This window comes from Leptodactylus fuscus, chromosome 4, assembly GCF_031893055.1.
Source record: "Leptodactylus fuscus isolate aLepFus1 chromosome 4, aLepFus1.hap2, whole genome shotgun sequence".
NCBI classification, from domain to species: Eukaryota; Metazoa; Chordata; class Amphibia; order Anura; family Leptodactylidae; genus Leptodactylus; species Leptodactylus fuscus.
In genome coordinates this window covers 24574591-24592251 of record NC_134268.1, presented here as the reverse complement: position 1 = coordinate 24592251, position 17661 = coordinate 24574591, and positions in this window count along the sequence as shown.

Below are 17661 nucleotides of genomic sequence, written 5' to 3'. Positions count from 1 at the left end.
CAGCCTTGTCTCACTTGCTTTGTTCACGCTACTTACATGTATGTGCTAACTGCACACATATTGTACATACCCCACCCCAAACACAGACAGACCTGAGCTGGTATAGACTGAGCACCCACAGCCTGGAGATGGAGACGGGGCGACACAGGCAGACGTACAAGCCACGGGAGAACAGACTGTGCCAGCACTGTGACCAGGGGGCCCTAGAAGACGAGACCCACTTCCTGCTACACTGCGCCAAATACTCAGCTGTGAGGGCCGTCTACTACCAAAGACTCTCTGCCCACATCCCATAATTCACATCTGCAGATGAGAAGAGGAAACTCTACATCCTACTGGGAGAAGAGGAGGCCACTGTGGAGATCGCTGCCCAATACGTGTCCAGCTGTCACCAACTAAGAGGAAGATGAGACTCCACGGACTGTTATACCCCAAATCACCCCCCATACAACCATCACCAACTAAGAGGAAGATGAGACCCCATGGACTGTTATACCCCAAATCACCCCCCCACCCCCCCATACCCACCACTCTCCCCCCCAACCTCAACTCCCCCCCCCACACATACACACACACACACACACACACTTTACTAGCTTTGGCAATGCCAAATAGCTATTCAGATGTGCCAATAAAGCTTGTTTGATTCTTTGATTCATACTATAGTGCATATACATAACTACAGCAAATATGCCACCTAGCTATATTATTAGACTGTACACACTCATTAACTACATGTGAGAATATACTGTATTTACTATAGTGCATATAATTCCTCCGATTACTAAATATTGATAGGGTATATAATATATGAGCTCTATACGGGACAGTATTGACAACATCTGTAAAGCGCTGCAGAATATAATGGCGCTAGATTGTGTGCTGCCGCTGTATTTACAACTAGAAAGAAGTAAATCAATTCAGCACAAATCAAGTTTGTTATAAATTTTCCAAAAAATTTTAGATTTCAGCACGAGAGAAGGGATGGGGTTTTCAGGATGTGGATGGATATAAGACTATAAGTATTGCTGTTCTCAAAAATGTATTTTTCATAACGATGAACTATGCACGGGATAGGAAATCATCTGATGTGTGGGGGTCTAACAGTTATCTGATGTGTGGGCAGTAACGTAACTAAAGTTTTGTGGGCCCCGGTGCAATCTTTTGGCCGGGGCTCCCTACCTACTACCTAGAGCAAATTTTTGGTAGTTGACTACAGTGGCTTCCACACAATATTACATGCTCTGGAGTGCCCCCCCCCCACACACACACACACAGTATTAGGTGCTCCACAGTGGCCACCACACAGTATTACTTTCTCTACAGTGGCCCCCACACAATATGATGTGCTCCACACTGGCCCCCACACAATATTATATGCTCCACAGTAGTCCTCACACAGTATTATATGCTTCCAAGAACCCCCCCCCCCCCCTCCTCAGAGCCAGTGCTATTACTATACTCTGGGGTCTCCTCAGACCCCAGAGTATAAAAAGTAGAGGCCAAAGAGAATTGATTAAAAATAACAAACTCACCTTACCTGTAAGGGAATTGCTAAGACAGCAATTCCCAGAACTGTTAAACCCTGGGAGGGGCACAAGAGACAGTGAGCCCTAAGCTGAAGCCCCCCGCTTTTCCTTCCTATTGCCAGGCCCTATCCTAGGTAATAGGCGACAACTACGAGGACAGTCCCTCCCTGAATATGTGAAACACAAAACGCAGACAAGACGTACAACAACAAAGGGATGTCAGCTAGCCAGGGTTCGGTAACAGGAGAGCGATGCAGTGCCAAATCGGAGTCAAGAGAATAGTCAGTGAGGAAAGCCAGAGGTCAAGTATAATAGTATAAGCAAAACAGGGACAGTAAGAGCAGGTATGCGCACGGCAATAACAAGCACTGGTGTGAATGGGAACCAAGGCTAAACAGGGAGGAAGAACCCGCCCATGGAGTTCACAGAAAGGCAGCTGTCAATCAAAGGGCAAGGCCAGATTAACCACTTAATGGACAGAGGCAACCTTGGCAGAAGACGGGTGTGGTGCAAATCCAATTAAGGACTAGAGCCGTGTTCACACAGTGCAACTAAAAACTTTAAGCAGATTCTCAAACTGCACACGCCTCCTGCGCCGCAGCACACGAGCAGAGGGTGGCGCAGAGGCCCGAACAGGCAGAGATGTTACATTACCTCACCTTTTCGGGGCATCCTTGCTCAGTCCTACTGTCTGTGGCATTGTCTTCTGTCAGGTGTTTGAGATCTCATGCTCCAGTCATCACTCCTGTGATTGGACCTCAGCAGTCATGTGGGACATCATTATGCCGGCACGCCCCATCTGACCATGTGACCTGAGTCACCCGCTGTAAGAGCCCCGGAGAACATACTGAGCTCAGGACAGGTGAGTATAAATATGTTATTATTTTTAGTCACCTCCCTTGGGCTGACATCTAATGGAAAAGGCCCCAGTTGTGGTCACACACCATGCCACAACGATCATTACGCCACTTTGTATGCAGGTCTGACACTTATCTAATGTGTGGAGTATCCTAGACAGATTAGTTTTTGCAGCAGCATCTACTGTATATATCAGAAGCTGCAGCAGTGGACAGGGAGTAAATGCATCTACTCCTATTCAAGTAATAGAGGCAGTGTTGCAGTTTCCCGGATCCTCCGCTATACAGTAGACAGAGATGCAACTCCACTCTTATAACCTGAATACGAGAAGACTGCGTGCACTCCTTGTCCATTGTTACAGCTTTCAGAGATTGACAGCATAGCTAATCTATTAAAAATTTGTTAGTCTGGACCAACCTAGAAAATTTTCAAGTTCCAGAACAGGCCCCAAAGCCTCATTCATCCAAATACGAACATTATACAGTACCTTTAATACTTTTTAATATTACTCTTACTTCCATGTAAACAAATTGAGCTGAAAATCTTATCAGTTACTTACCTCGGGGGAGAATCTGTGTCTGTCAGTGAAGCAATAAATAGGACCACAGTAACTTCACAGACTTCTGTAACTTTATAGACTTCTGTAACTTCATAGACTTCTGTAACTCCATAGACTTCTGTAACTTCATAGACTTATCTAAATGAAAAAATATGTCAAAAATAAACATATCTTTAGTGTCTTTAGCCATATATACATAAAATTTGATGAAAAGATACCTTATGGGTTTCCCCTGAGGCTCCTGGGCCTGTGTGTAACCGCATCCTCTGCACCCCCTCAAGTTATTCCCCTGGTTTTGATAGAAAATTTCCTTTTCACCAACAAGAACTGGTCTTTGAAGCATCAACATCAGCTGAATGACAAACCAAAGTATTTACAGGCAAAGTGTTCATGGTTATGATGAATATCTAAATGAACTGGAAGAAAATTAAATTTTTAGAAAAATATTCGATATAATGGAAGTTGTAGAGCAGAACAGATGGCACTTCAGTTAACTATGAAGACAATAAAGGTTGAAACAGAAAACAAACAATAACTGTAAAGATGATAGCAAACACATAGTACACATCTGCTGGCGGAGCCATAGAAATAATGCAGACTAGCACTTGGTTACGCAAGGATGAAAGATCTAGAAAGAATCTTTGAATATAACATCTCGTGATAAACAAACAATTTCTCTCAGTCGGTAAATACCAGACAAAGGAAACCTTATTTTATTGTCTGAAAGCATGGAGATAACCAAGAGCGTTCTCGCGCAATACAGTGTATGGAAGGCAGGAAGAGACTATGATGAGGCCTTAGCATTGGAAGTCAGCACCCCTGTTCTATGGTATATCCAACCTGTGAAATAAAGGGACTTATGAACCATGTGGTCATGATACGATGTATATCGTAGATGTGACCACCTTTAAGTCTCCTAAATTTGGTTAAGCTTTCTAATTTCTCATAATACTAATACAATTCCCTCCTAGAGAGCCATATAACAGTCTGCCGCACCAACTTATGCGAATCTTTACCTTGGTTATTGGGAGGAGACCGTAGTCTTCAGTGATGACTGTGAACAATGGGCGGAGTACATTGTATTATGGCTCCGTTACATTGATGACGTCATGATTATATGGTCTGGTAGTCAGGAACTCTTTCATCAGTTCATTGAACATCTAAATGTTAACAACCTGAATCTTCACTTCACCTCAATGATTAATGATAAACAAATACCGTTTTTGGACGTCACTATCACAATCACGGATCAGGGGACACTAGAGACTAGTCTTTTCAGAAAAGACACTGCTACCAACTCTCTATTGGCCTGGAATAGCCACCATCCCTTAGCTCTGAAAAGAGGCATTCCGAAGGGGCAATTCTTAAGGGTGCAAAGAAATTGCTCCTCTTTGGAAGAATTTGAGAGACATAGTGAATCCCTAATGCAGAGATTTACAGCTAGGGGCTACCCAAAGAATTTATTACAACAGTCTAGGGAAGCGTCGAGGAGCACTCCTAGGGAAACTTTGTTGTCTCCAAGAGCGAGGGGGGAGGACAGAAAGGTCACACGTCTGATTGGAACGTATAACAAATACACCCAGGAAATAAATCATATTTTTAATACCTACTGGGGAATTCTCCTACAAGATGAAGATACTAGGAGAATTATTACATCTTATCCGTCCATTACATTCAGGAGAGGCCGTAATGTAGGGGACCTGGTCACTAGTAGTCATCTTCCCCCAAATCCAGTGGAGGAAACATGGATGTCAAGAATCCGCACTGTAGGGACGTACAAGTATGGATCTTGCAGGGCATGCGCCTATGTCAAGAATGGCATAGAGGTATTAGCGCACACCACAGGAAAAACTTACAAGACCCGTCAATTCATCAATTGCCGTAGCAAAGGTATTATATACGCAACTACGTGTTCATGCAATATCAACTACGTCGGGAAGACGAAGCGGGAGTTCCGCCGACGGATATTAGATCATGTAGGAGACATTGTAAATCGGCGTGATACTCCTGTGGCGAATCATACCTGGGTACACCACACAGGAGATCCCTTCGCCATTAAGTTTCAGGGGATAGAAAGGGTCCCCAGATCAAATAGATGTGGTGACTGGGAGGGTCTAATTTTGAAAAAAGAGACACAATGGATTTTCCGTTTCAAATCCGTTAGACCCAATGGCCTTAATGACTCCATTTCTTTTTTGCCCTTTGTGTGAACCACTAATCGGTGTCTCAATGCACGCGTGTGTAGTTATCATTTTCCACGGTGTGTTGGAGATACCGTAGTGGTGGAAGATGTCTGGTCATACTGTGATGAAGTAGACGTGGTATTTGGCCATGTGAGTTGTTGAGTGATGAACACATTCTTCATTCTTTATTCTTTTACTTCTAATTGCATATGGTCCTAGTTAGAATGTAAAATCTACATACATGTGCGCATCACAATATGCTGCTAACCTTCATTCTTGTAAATAGATATACACTAGATCCCTAGAATGGATACCTGCTGTGGTTAACACCTTAACTACACACATAGGGGAATGTAGAGGTTAACACCTTAACCACACAAATAGGGGAATGTAGAGGTTAATTCTGACTAAATGATTGTTGAGAATACGGGGTCCTGTTGTCACATGGGTACATATTCACATTTAGATCAGATATTGTGGATTTTTGTCACTGCCTTGTGACCCTCTTATAGATCAGTCCCCTTTAAGTATCCATATTGTGTTTGGCTAGTATACCTTTTAAGAGGGGGGCAGCTCCGTTCTTTTTAGCTGCACAGTGCTGTAGGATTGACTATGGCATTCCGATGGGACTATGTCTGTAATTTAAGATCGCACGTATCTCCCGCACTATACTTACCTTGATGCGGGCTGGAGAAGCAGTTTGTGTTTTATTAAGAACTCGCGCATGCGCGAGATCTGTATCCCGGCCGCTCCGGTCTTTGGGCACGCCCCCCTTGTGGGCTGGTCTCCTCGCACTCGTGGATTGGATTGCGAGGAGGGGGGGCGGAGCCAGGAGAGGCGGGACCTCCAGGCTTGTTCTATTTAGAGCGGAGGTGAAGCAGAGAACAGCGTCAATCCTTTAAGTAACGGGGCCAACCCTCATGGTCCCGTGAACTGCGGTTTTTACCGCACATCTATCGCACTGCACAAGTACCTCCTGATGAATGGTGCAATGAAACGCGTTGAGGTGTAATTGATTAGTTTATAGGGTGTTATGCAGTGAGGGTCTGGATGTCTAGCAGCCCCCTTTCCTATGGATTGACAGGACAGGGCTTCATTAGCTGAGACTATAGGACCTAACTCACTGGCTGTGTATCTATGCAGCTACTGGCTTGTATCTAAATTTAGTGCTTGCAAGGGCAGGAGTCACAATAGGCACAAATAGAGTATTACAGAGGGGCACTAGACTTGGTGTAGGAATAGTGATATAGGACTGTTTGGAGGGATCAGTCCCACTCATCCGGTACCCCCTACTTAGCTCCTATGGGTATTGAAAACTCCCCATTTACCCTGCAGCACTATATCTTTTTACTGAGGGGATTCACGTTTTAACAGATACCATTAAAAGTTATATTTTAATAGGGAATTTTTCTTTGTGTTTTCCTAAAAATTAGTACTTCCCTAGACCCTGTGTATTCCATATAACAGTCTGCCATCCACATCAAAACCACTGAATGCCCACACATGGCTAAGCATTAGAGATGAACGAGTAGTACTCGATCGAGTAGGTACTACGGTATTCAAAATACTCGTACTCAATCGAGTACCACTCGCTATTCGAATGGAAAAGTTCGATGCAGAACCAGCATTGATTGGCCGAATGCTATACAGTCGGCCAATCAATGCTGGTTCTTCTCTTACCTTTAGAAGTTTTCTCCGTGCTGCTTCCCCACAGCGTCTTCCAGCTCTTCATTCACTGTGCCAGGCATCGGGCCTGGGCAGAGCCGACTGCGCATGTCCGCTTGTAGTGCGGGCATGCGCAGTTGGCTCTGCCCAAGCCCGATGCCTGGCAGAGTGAATGAAGAGCCGGAAGACGTCGCGGGGATGCTGCAAGGAGAAGACTTCTCGGAGGATCCAGCCCTACCCTCACTCGTGGACTTGGTAAGTATAATTTGATCAAACGTTGCCTACCCCTGAAACGAGCATTTTCCCCCCATAGACTATAATTCGATATTCGATTCGAGTAGTTGAATATTGAGGGGCTACTCGAAACGAATATCGAACCTCGAACATTTTACTGTTTGCTCATCTCTACTAAGCATAGCAAACACAGCGGCTTGCAAAAGTATTTGGCCCCCTTGAACTTTTCAAAATTTGCCACATTTCAGGCTTCAAACATAAAGATATCAAATTTAAATTTTTTGGGGAAGAATCAACAACAAGTGGGGCAAAATTGTGAAGTGACAAAAACTCCACTTGAATCCACTATCTGAAAATGCTATACTCCAAACCAAAGGACAGCGTAAAATTTAACTTTTATTAAATAATGTTAAAACAATAACTCCGGGTATATAGAAGATAAAGTGTCAAACTAACTGCATAACCTTCCTAATAAAGTCTTTGCATGAAAATGACTCAATTAGTGTCTAGCTCCCAACTCTCTAGTTCAGAAGCCAAGGGTATGCTTATTGATCCAGAAATAACTTCTCCCCTGGATCAATAACAGATAGACAAATGTCTCACTAATATTTAAATATTAAAAGAAGACAGAATATTGGCATGCCGTCTATAAAGTAGCAAAATGGGCTAGGGTATTCCTATATTAGGATATAAGCTACCTCCCACTCTGCCCAATGTTAGCTATCCGGCATCAAGCCGATATAGCAGCTGATGGTAATTTGCTGAGGATCTATTCAAAGGTTTTAGGTCCCCATTCACATATAGTATAGTCCCGTCTCATCCTGGTACCTGTGCCTACCATCAAGGCACGGGGAACGGTGGTTTTAACCGCCCATCTTTTATAGACAGAAAGTGGACTATTGAGTCCAAAGTAAATGTGAGCCGCCGAAAAAGGCGGTAGATAGGCTCCGATAGGGTTCCTGGCTATTAGGATATATGGAAAGCATAGGATACCTAAATGATTTGCAGTAAGATTGAAGCAACATACTTTTTTAGTCAGTTAGTTTCCTGATGAACTCCTAAATACGGGAGGGAAACGCGTTGAGGCGGGACTATACTATATGTGAATGGGGACCTAAAACCTTTGAATAGATCCGCAGCAAATTACCATCAGCTGCTATATCGGCTTGATGCCGGATAGCTAACATTGGGCAGAGTGGGAGGTAGCTTATATCCTAATATAGGAATACCCTAGCCCATTTTGCTACTTTATAGACGGCATGCCAATGTTCTGTCTTCTTTTAATATTTAAATATTAGTGAGACATTTGTCTATCTGTTATTGATCCAGGGGAGAAGTTATTTCTGGATCAATAAGCATACCCTTGGCTTCTGAACTAGAGAGTTGGGAGCTAGACACTAATTGAGTCATTTTCATGCAAAGACTTTATTAGGAAGGTTATGCAGTTAGTTTGACACTTTATCTTCTATATACCCGGAGTTATTGTTTTAACATTATTTAATAAAAGTTAAATTTTACGCTGTCCTTTGGTTTGGAGTATAAAATTGTGAAGTGGAACAAAATCTATTGGATAGTTTAAACTTTTTTAACAAATGAAAAGTAGGGCGTGCAAAATTATTTGGCCCCTTTACTTTCAGTGCAGCAAACTCACTCGGCTCAGTTCAGTGAGGATCTCTGAGTGATCCACTGTTGTCCTAAGTTACTGATGATGATAAATAGAATCCACCGGTGTGTAACCAAGTCTCCGTATAAATGCACCTGTTCAGGGTTCTGTTTAAAGCACAGAGAGCATCATGAAGACCAAGGAACACACCAGGCAGGTCCCTCACAATGGAGGTCTATGTAGACCGCCCGGCTACTTTTTTATGAAGAAAAAATGAGCTGTCCTTTCTTGAGGTGGACTCCACGGCTGATTCAGTCCCAGCGTCCACCTCGCGGCAGCACCCTTCGCACTAGGCCCATTCATGTGAGCACCGCGACAGTCGTGGCAGGCACATTTTGGCCCGAGAGTGACGCGGCATCCCATGTCACTCTTGGGGCCAAAATCCGCCCATCCGCTCCCCGTGTGAACGGGACCTAACTGTGCTTGTTGCTCAGGAATGGTGGGGGCTAGAGATCTCATTCCAACTGTGCTGAAATCAGTGAAGCAGTGCCTATTAACAGAAATTGAATAGGTGTAGGTGGTGAAAGGTCTTTTTTTAAATATGGAACCCAGGTTTTTCTGAGTAGCATAGAGTCATGACTTTTTTTCAATCTTTCTCAATGTTGGAGTTGGTAGAGTACGTGGAAAAGTTGAGTGGTCTTCTGGGAAAGGTGAGTTTATTAGGTAATTCTAATTTGTTAATGTCATTGATGTATTTTTGTCTCCGTGGCCTAATTTGATGAAAGTAACGTCAGATAAAGGCCTTATGGGTGTTTTAAAGCAATGTTGGATCATCTGCCGAGGGTGCATTAGCTTCAAAATACTCCCGATCCTGAATATCTCATTATATTATATTTCTCTGTACTTGTGATGGGATAATAGATAAGTGTTGCTCCTCAATAGAAACGTCTGCTGCTAGTTGTATAGTATTGCTCAGATATAGCCAAAGTAATTGCCTCTTTATATCGTCTATGGAAGACACAATGGCTAAGAAGAGCAATTTTCTGTCTGTAGCAAATAAGTCTATACATGAGTAGCTGTTATGAGCGGATGAGAAGAGTCTCGATCTGTGCTGTGTTGGGCACTCCATATATCATGCAGCTCCACCTGCCATAGTACTAGTACAAGTCAGAGACTGACATAAGGAGTGTGATGTATCATCCATTTGGGGATCGCTTATGTTTGTTAACCAGCTGCACCATTTTCCTCGAGTAACATACTAACCCTTATTAGAAGCTTAAACTGACATGATCATATTAGGCATGTCTTGATGGAGAATGCAACAATAACCCTCCGTCCTCTAGGGGCAGTAACCTGGATAACGGCTTGAAAAGTGAGTGCTTAAAAGCCTCTAAGACATCTCTACATGTAGAGTTATTACTGGGTAGGGAGGGATGTTTAATACAAGAGGCATCATTTTTCTATATATCACTCACAGCAATGGCTGCCAGTACCTGCCTTACTAATACACTACGCTAGAGAGGGGCAAACCTCGGGTTCAGATAGTTCGGCCGAAAAATTTATTTCACTTGTCTTAAAGTGTTATGACTTCAGCATGCCCCATGTTACCACTAAAGGCTTATGATCCAATACCCTTCGTGTTACCCAGAGGCCATGAGAGGACCTCAAGGGAGCATTGGATTCCACTAGAAATGGGCAAATCGGTTTTGCAACAAACTGGATTCAACCTGAATATTCCAAACTGTTCAGTTTGTAATGAAACCAAACAATTTAGGATTTGTCTTGGATGGCCCATTTGAATCTAGCACCAGAGACTGTTCAAATAGTCAAAGTGTCTATACATAGTGCGTAGGGTTGAGCCGATTGATTTTAAAATCCGATTTCTGATCATTTCCGAGACGATCCCGATTGAGATCGTGAAATTTGCTCGATCGGGGATCGGAATCCGATCTTTTCCGATCCCGATCGCTCAACTCCTAGTCAATGCTTCTCTATGGGAAAAGTCACTTATAGGGTTGAGCCGATCTTGAGATCTTAAAATCTGATTTCCGATCATTTTCCAGCCGATTCCGATCGTGAAATTTTCTCGATCGACGATCGGGATCCGATCTTTTCCAATCCCGATCGCTCAACCCTAAAACTTAGACCACCCTGGGCAAAAATGGCGGTAGCTCTGCTATGATTTTTTTTTTTCATCCACTGTGAACAATTTTATTTTTACTTTTTTACTTTTTCTCTAGATGCTGCGAGGGTGACCAGGAGAGTTGGATGCCTCAATATGAATCCTTCAGTAGATTGAGGTCTCCAAGGGACCAATTTTCCCAATTTTCGTGGCCATGTTTCACAGTGTTTGCGTGAATGCAGCCTTAAGTCACAAAATCTGAGGATTACCATTAGTCTCATTATCTTATTACATGCAATGCACGCATAATAACATTAAGAGAATGGAAAGAACAAATTTCATTTACCTGGTAGGAGTGAATGTACATTCAGACTTCTGTTTGCAGACAAGTTATGTACACTGTACTTCTTGGTGACCACGGGTGGTCAGACCCAACTCAGCAGAACATACCGTATGCCTGTTATTATTAGCATTTATATCAACAGAATAACTTATCCTATCACTTATTTGAAGTGGGAAGGCTCAAATTACTTCATATAGTTTAAAGCTTTTTTTATGTAATTGAATCATTAAAGAAAAGCTATACACAAAATTGAATTAACATGTCAAAGCTTGTCGCACTACGTTGTACAACGTAGGAGATTGGTAAAGTGTAATTTTTCCAAAGAATCTAATGTTGCTTCTTTACTGCAAATACAGAAAGTAACTGAAAAAATTGAATGTCATGTTGTTTCTTCACTTTGTTATGAGCCCTCAAGACCCACCTTAAAGTAATATTAAATGATCCACACCTAATGGATAATTGATAACTGCTAGATTGGTGGGAACCCCCAAAGATCAACAGAACAGTGGTTGGACGCCTTAACCTTGGTTCACATCTGCGTTTGGTAATCTGTTCGGGGAGTCCGCATGGGACCCCCAAATGGAATACCAAACGCATTTGCAAGCGGTGTGCAGTGAAAGCACACGGACCCCATAGACTATAATGGTGTCCGTGTGCTTGCCACAAGATCTCCACACGAGTCATGCAGACAGGAAAGTAGATTGGGAAATACTTTCCTGTCCAAATGTTCCCTGCGAAGATCTCGCGGCAAGCACATGGACCCTATTATAGTCTATATGGGGTCCGAGTGCTGTCATTGCACACCGCTTGCAAATGCGTTCAGTAGTCTGTTCGGGAAGGGGTCCCCATTCAGACTCCCCCGAATGGATTACCGAAACAGATGTGAATGAGGCCTTAGTCAAATAAGTTCCAATTTTTTAATGCCTTATCTTTGTTTGGACGAAAGACTTCGGATTTGTTATACTCCTACCTTTCCTCTTGACTAGACATGAGCAGATATGTGTGGTACAACATGGTTAGCTTTACAAGATAATATTGTAATATTGTTTTGCAATATTGTGTGACAAATATGATAACCCAAATGCATCTATGTGGACCACCCAGTGATGGTGTTGCAAGTGGCTTCTGTTTTGCCTTATGCTTCATCCTTTGATCAGTGTCTCATGGTATTGGATGGATTGAGGGGTGCAAATTGGCTTTCTCCATCTTCTTCAAAAGGAGTCAGGGAAACATCTGACCAAGTTTGCTGCTAACTACCTTAGGAAAGAGATAACCATGCTCTTCAGCAAACAATCCTCCATGTATTTGGACACACTTGGACACAATGGCCAGAACAGAACTGAATTATGTTGCTAAATCAGAATTTATTACTTCCAAAGCAATGTATAATAAGATGAGAGAACCAATCTGTAATGACCCAGGATCATTCCAAACTTTTCAAACATGAAACACTATTATAATCTTGTGTCTCTTCAGGGTACAATAAGGAATCTATGGGCAATATAATAAAGGTGTCCAGTCTTCTTTCCCAGCAGTTGGTCTTCACCTCTAAGCATGTACAGCCTCTTGTTGCCTTTTACGGCATTTGGAGCAAATTTAGTTTTGGTCCACAAGTAATCTTTCAAGGTTTGCCCATCACTAACAACAATTTATGTGAAAACTGGCTAGGTGATGTTTCATCAAAAATTGGGGGGACAATGGAGAATGTATCAATCCATCTACGCCAGTTTTCTGGTCTAGAGGGGTGAAAATATGTTGAATCTTTTGTTCAAAACCCTATTTTAAGTCTTGCACCAAAATACATGTCCCCAATCTACACCTTGCTTGCCACTTTTCACATAAAAAGTTTGGGCCACGGTGGAGTTGCCTTGGCCCGACATATTTATTATACCTCATGCTATTGTTCTGGTGTAATACCAAAAAATCTATGCAAGTTCCAAACTACCCTAGATCTCCATTCTGGCACCGAGGCATGCAACTGATTTATGAATAGATGAGAGCTTCCGAACAATCAGCTGTGCATTGTACCTGTAGTGGTCTTTATTAAGACTGGCGTATAGGGTCGAGCGATCAGGATCGGGAGAGATCGTATCCCAATCGGCGATCGAGCAAATTTCACGATCACGATCGTCTGGAAAATGATTAGAAATCAATTTTTCAAATCTCAACCCTAAAAGTGACTTTCCATAGAGAAGCATTGACTAGGGCTGAGCGATCAGGATCGGGTAAGATCGGATCCCGATCAACGATTGAGAAAATTTCACAATCGCAATCGGGATGGGCTGGAAAATGATCGGAAATTGTATTTTAAAATCGATCATGAAATCTCAAGATCGGCTCAACCCCTAAAAGTGACTTTTCCCATAGAGAAGCATTGACTAGGGCTGAGCGAATGGGATCGGGAAAGATCAGATACCGATCAGCGATTGTGCAAATTTCACAATCACAATTGGGATGGGCTGGAAAATGATTTTAAAATCGATCATGAAATCTCAAGATCGTCTCAACCCTACTGGCATATGAAATGTCTGTCTTTATGAATTTGCCCCACTGTGTATATACTTTTGTATATTTTCCAAACCATTAAATATAACTCAGCGCAGTCTACAGGGAATTACTCTTTACATAGAACATCAATTCAGTGAAGATTTCTATTTTATGGAAATACAATGCCTGTCTCCATTATATTCTCTCCATTACAAGGATCTAAACAAAAGGAAGGAACACTTGCCTCCCTCTCCCTAGACAGCAGACATCACTTAACTTTATATTATTGCTTTCCAAAAATCCCCGCAGCCTGGCTTATTTGCTGTAGCTCCATATCAGTAATTTATAGATTTCTAGACCTAGGTTAACATAAAACATCTGCCCACATTTTTATCTTTCATTTTCTTTGATGGGAAAAAAAAAATTAGAAAATGAGATGACCTTGGGTGTATTTTCTTTCATGAGCAGTGATCTTTTTGAATAGAAAAGAGATCACACTAAGATCAGTCAAAATATTTTACTTGGGAGGTCAAAGGTCCGTGTCCTCGATGTTTTAAGTCTTGTCATTAAACAATCTTCCGCCGTTCTCGTCTTGGTTGAAATGCTATTATTTTTGGCTTGGGCTTTTGATACTGTATAAAGAATATCATGTATAATATCTCCATCTTCAATTTTTTTCTTAGTTGCATATTTTTTTTACAGAGCCGCAGTTTTAACAGTTCGGAGCGCTTTCCGAAGAGATACTAGAAAGCTAAAACATCATAAACCTGAGGTTCAAAGTCCAAAACAAGACAACTAAAGATGGGGAATGCTGTGGTTATATCAGTGAGATCGCGTCTTGAAGGAGCTACTGAAAGTGCTTACGTTCACTTCTTATTTTCAAGCACCCAGTTGTGTCCCATTCACTTAGGTTTGAAGAGTCTCATGCGCTTTTGAAAACCTTTATATCAATGCGCTTTTTGTATTTGTAGCCTTACTGATACCGGTAAGAAACATCACAAGGGAAGCAATTGCAATTTGTTGCAATTTTTTAATCACAATGAGATTGACAGGAGGCAACGTGGAGCTATTGTAATTAGAGATGAGCGAGTAGTACTCGATCGAGTAGGTATTCGATCGAATACTACGGTATTCAAAATACTACGCTATCCGAATGGAAAAGTTCGATGCAGAACCAGCATTGATTGGCCGAATGCTATACAGTCAGCCAATCAATGCTGGTTCTTCTCCTACCTTTTGAAGTCTTCTCCGTGCAGCTTCCCCGCAGCGTCTTTCGGCTCTGAATTCACTCTGCCAGGCATCGGGCCTGGGCAGAGCCGACTGCACATGCCCGCTTGTAGTGCAAGAAGACGCAGCGGGGACGCTGCAAGGATAAGACTGCTCGAAAGATCCAGCCTGACCCTCACTCGTGGACTTGGTAAGTATAATTTGATAGAACGTTGCCTACCCCTGAAACGAGCATTTTCCCCCCATAGACTATAATAGGGTTCGATATTCGATTCGAGTAGTCGAATATTGAGGGGCTACTCGAAACGAATATCGAATCTCGAACCTTTTACTGTTCGCTCATCTCTAATTGTAATTTAAGACTAAGACCCCATGCAAGAAAACCGCTGCGGAATAGACGAAGGCGGAAACACATTGAGTTTTTCACAGAAAGTTCTCAGTGTAACGCACTGCCTCTCTGCAGAAAATGTCACTATCTCCATAAGTATAATTTACAAAAACACCAGTGTTTTTGAAATTGCAGCATTTCCACTGCAGATTTTTAATACAATGTGTGGATGGGATTAACTAGAATCCAATCCACTTTGTAGGTAATGTAAAACATAATGTTGGATTCATGGAGTCACACCCAACACTACTGCCATTTCTGATGCAGTTATTTAAGCCAACGGCGGATACAACAGAACGTATAAATATTCTTAGAAGAAATACTTTTTATATTTATCAAAAGACTGCATGAAAAACTGAAACTTTAAAAAAAATAAAAGATAAAATCTGTATATGAAATCACACATGCAATTTTTGGAACAGTTTTTCATGTTTTTTAGATATAGTAAAGAAAAAAAGAATGGGACATATAAAGATACGACTTGTAATTCTCTTTCTGCTAGATTCTCTGTTGGCTTTGTCTCAGGCAACTACATCAAAAATTACATGTGTGATTCTAGCCTAATGTTTATGTTAGGAAAATGAAAATATTTAGGGTAATGTTTTAACCCCTTCCCAACATCTACTGTAATAGTATGGTGGATGTTGGGTATTTGCTGTATTACACAGCAGAGACCCGGTGCTAATGCCCACAATCAGTGCCTGTACAATAATCGGTCCCACAAACATTAGGCGTTCATATGGAAAAATAAAAAAGCTATGAGGATTGAAAGGCAAGGGGTGAAAAATGAGAAAAAAGAGAAAATTCAAAAATGCCTTTGTTGGAGAGAGGTTAATAAGAACTTTTGAAGCAATAGCAATCCAATCAAACTGTCTTTGGGGTATTCCAGATTCATTATTATTATTATTATTATTATTATTATTATTATTATTATTATTCAGCATTAATTCCATGGCACTGTACTTTGGCAAAGGGTTCACATATAAAACAAAAAATACACAACACAAGTACAATACTAACCGATAAAGTGGGATGGAGGATCCTAATATAAGGGCTTACAATCTATGAGGGAAAGAGTATAGAGATAGTAGGTGAAGATAGAAGCTGTTCGGATTTTGGTGCAGTGACAGCAAGGTTATTGAAGGTTGTAGGATTACTGAAGAGGTGAATCTTAAGGTACTCTTGAAGCTTGTGATTGTGTGGGACATGGGTCATGGTAGCGAATTCCAGAATATGAGGGATGAACTGGAGAAGTCTTGGAAGCGGCTGTGTCAAGAGCAGAGTGGAGAAGGAGGTCTTGAGAGGATTGGTGGGTCAGTAGCAGGAGATGTGGTCATAGATGTATGGACGATACAGAGTGTGCATGGCCTTGTATGTCAGTGTTAAGGTTGCTATGGTCGCAAGAAACTCTGGAGCTCAGAACAACAGTGGTAATATCTGGAATTGAAAACCATGGGATTTTATGAGGCCAAGCGTGTAGATGGAGAACAGAAGTCTCAGGACTGGTGCGTGGTGGGGCACGGTGAGGAGGTGGTGTATGAGTAAGACACTGAATGTGTGGATGGTAAAGTATAAAGAGATCCAGGATAGGACCAAATCTATGATACCAAGGGGTGAAAGAGTTTGTAACATAAGGGAGTGTTCAACTTTGCCAAAGGTAGGGAATAGGTCTAGGAGGCAGAGAACAGAGGAGTCCTGTTTGGCTTTGGCAGTTAGTAGGTAATTTGTGACTTTATTTAGGGTGGTCTCAGTGAAGTATTTGGGTCGGAAGCCCCGCAGGAGCAATCACAGGAATACATTCAACATTGTCATCAGTGCAATGTAGAATTTCATTTCTAGAATACTGGCTGCTACACCACATAAAAGAAAGAACAAAAATAATCATAAAATCATCAAAAAATGATTCTGTAAGGACCTTGTGACATCTGAGAAATAGTAAGTTCCATTCTTGGGAAAAAAATACATAGTCAAGTGAATTGGTTACAATTTATGGTTAGAAATATTGGTTACAATTTATATAAAGAGTATATTTCACCATCTCCCCCAAACCCAGTTCTTTGTCTCCTCCAGTACATGCTATTCCACTAATTCTGGCACAGTTGGATTTTTTTTTCCTTGCCCCAACCTTTCCTGAACAATTAATGCAGTCAATTTTGGCACCTGATTGGGTTCTCTAATGGGCGTTGTAGGGCAGGCAGAAGGACTGACTACCAATGATTGTACACATGTCCCCTGACTGCTCCTCCCTGAGACCACCCACTTTTTATTAGAAACCCTAGTTATCATATCAGGCACCAAAGCTAACTGCACTGATTGCTTAATAATGGTGAGTACTAGAGAATAAATTCCCACAGAGCCGCAATCAGAGGAGCATCGTCTATTAAAGGAAGCAATCAACTGGAGTTGGCAGAGATGATGAAAGGTCTCCTTTATAGAAAACAGATTGCTATACTCACAGGGGAA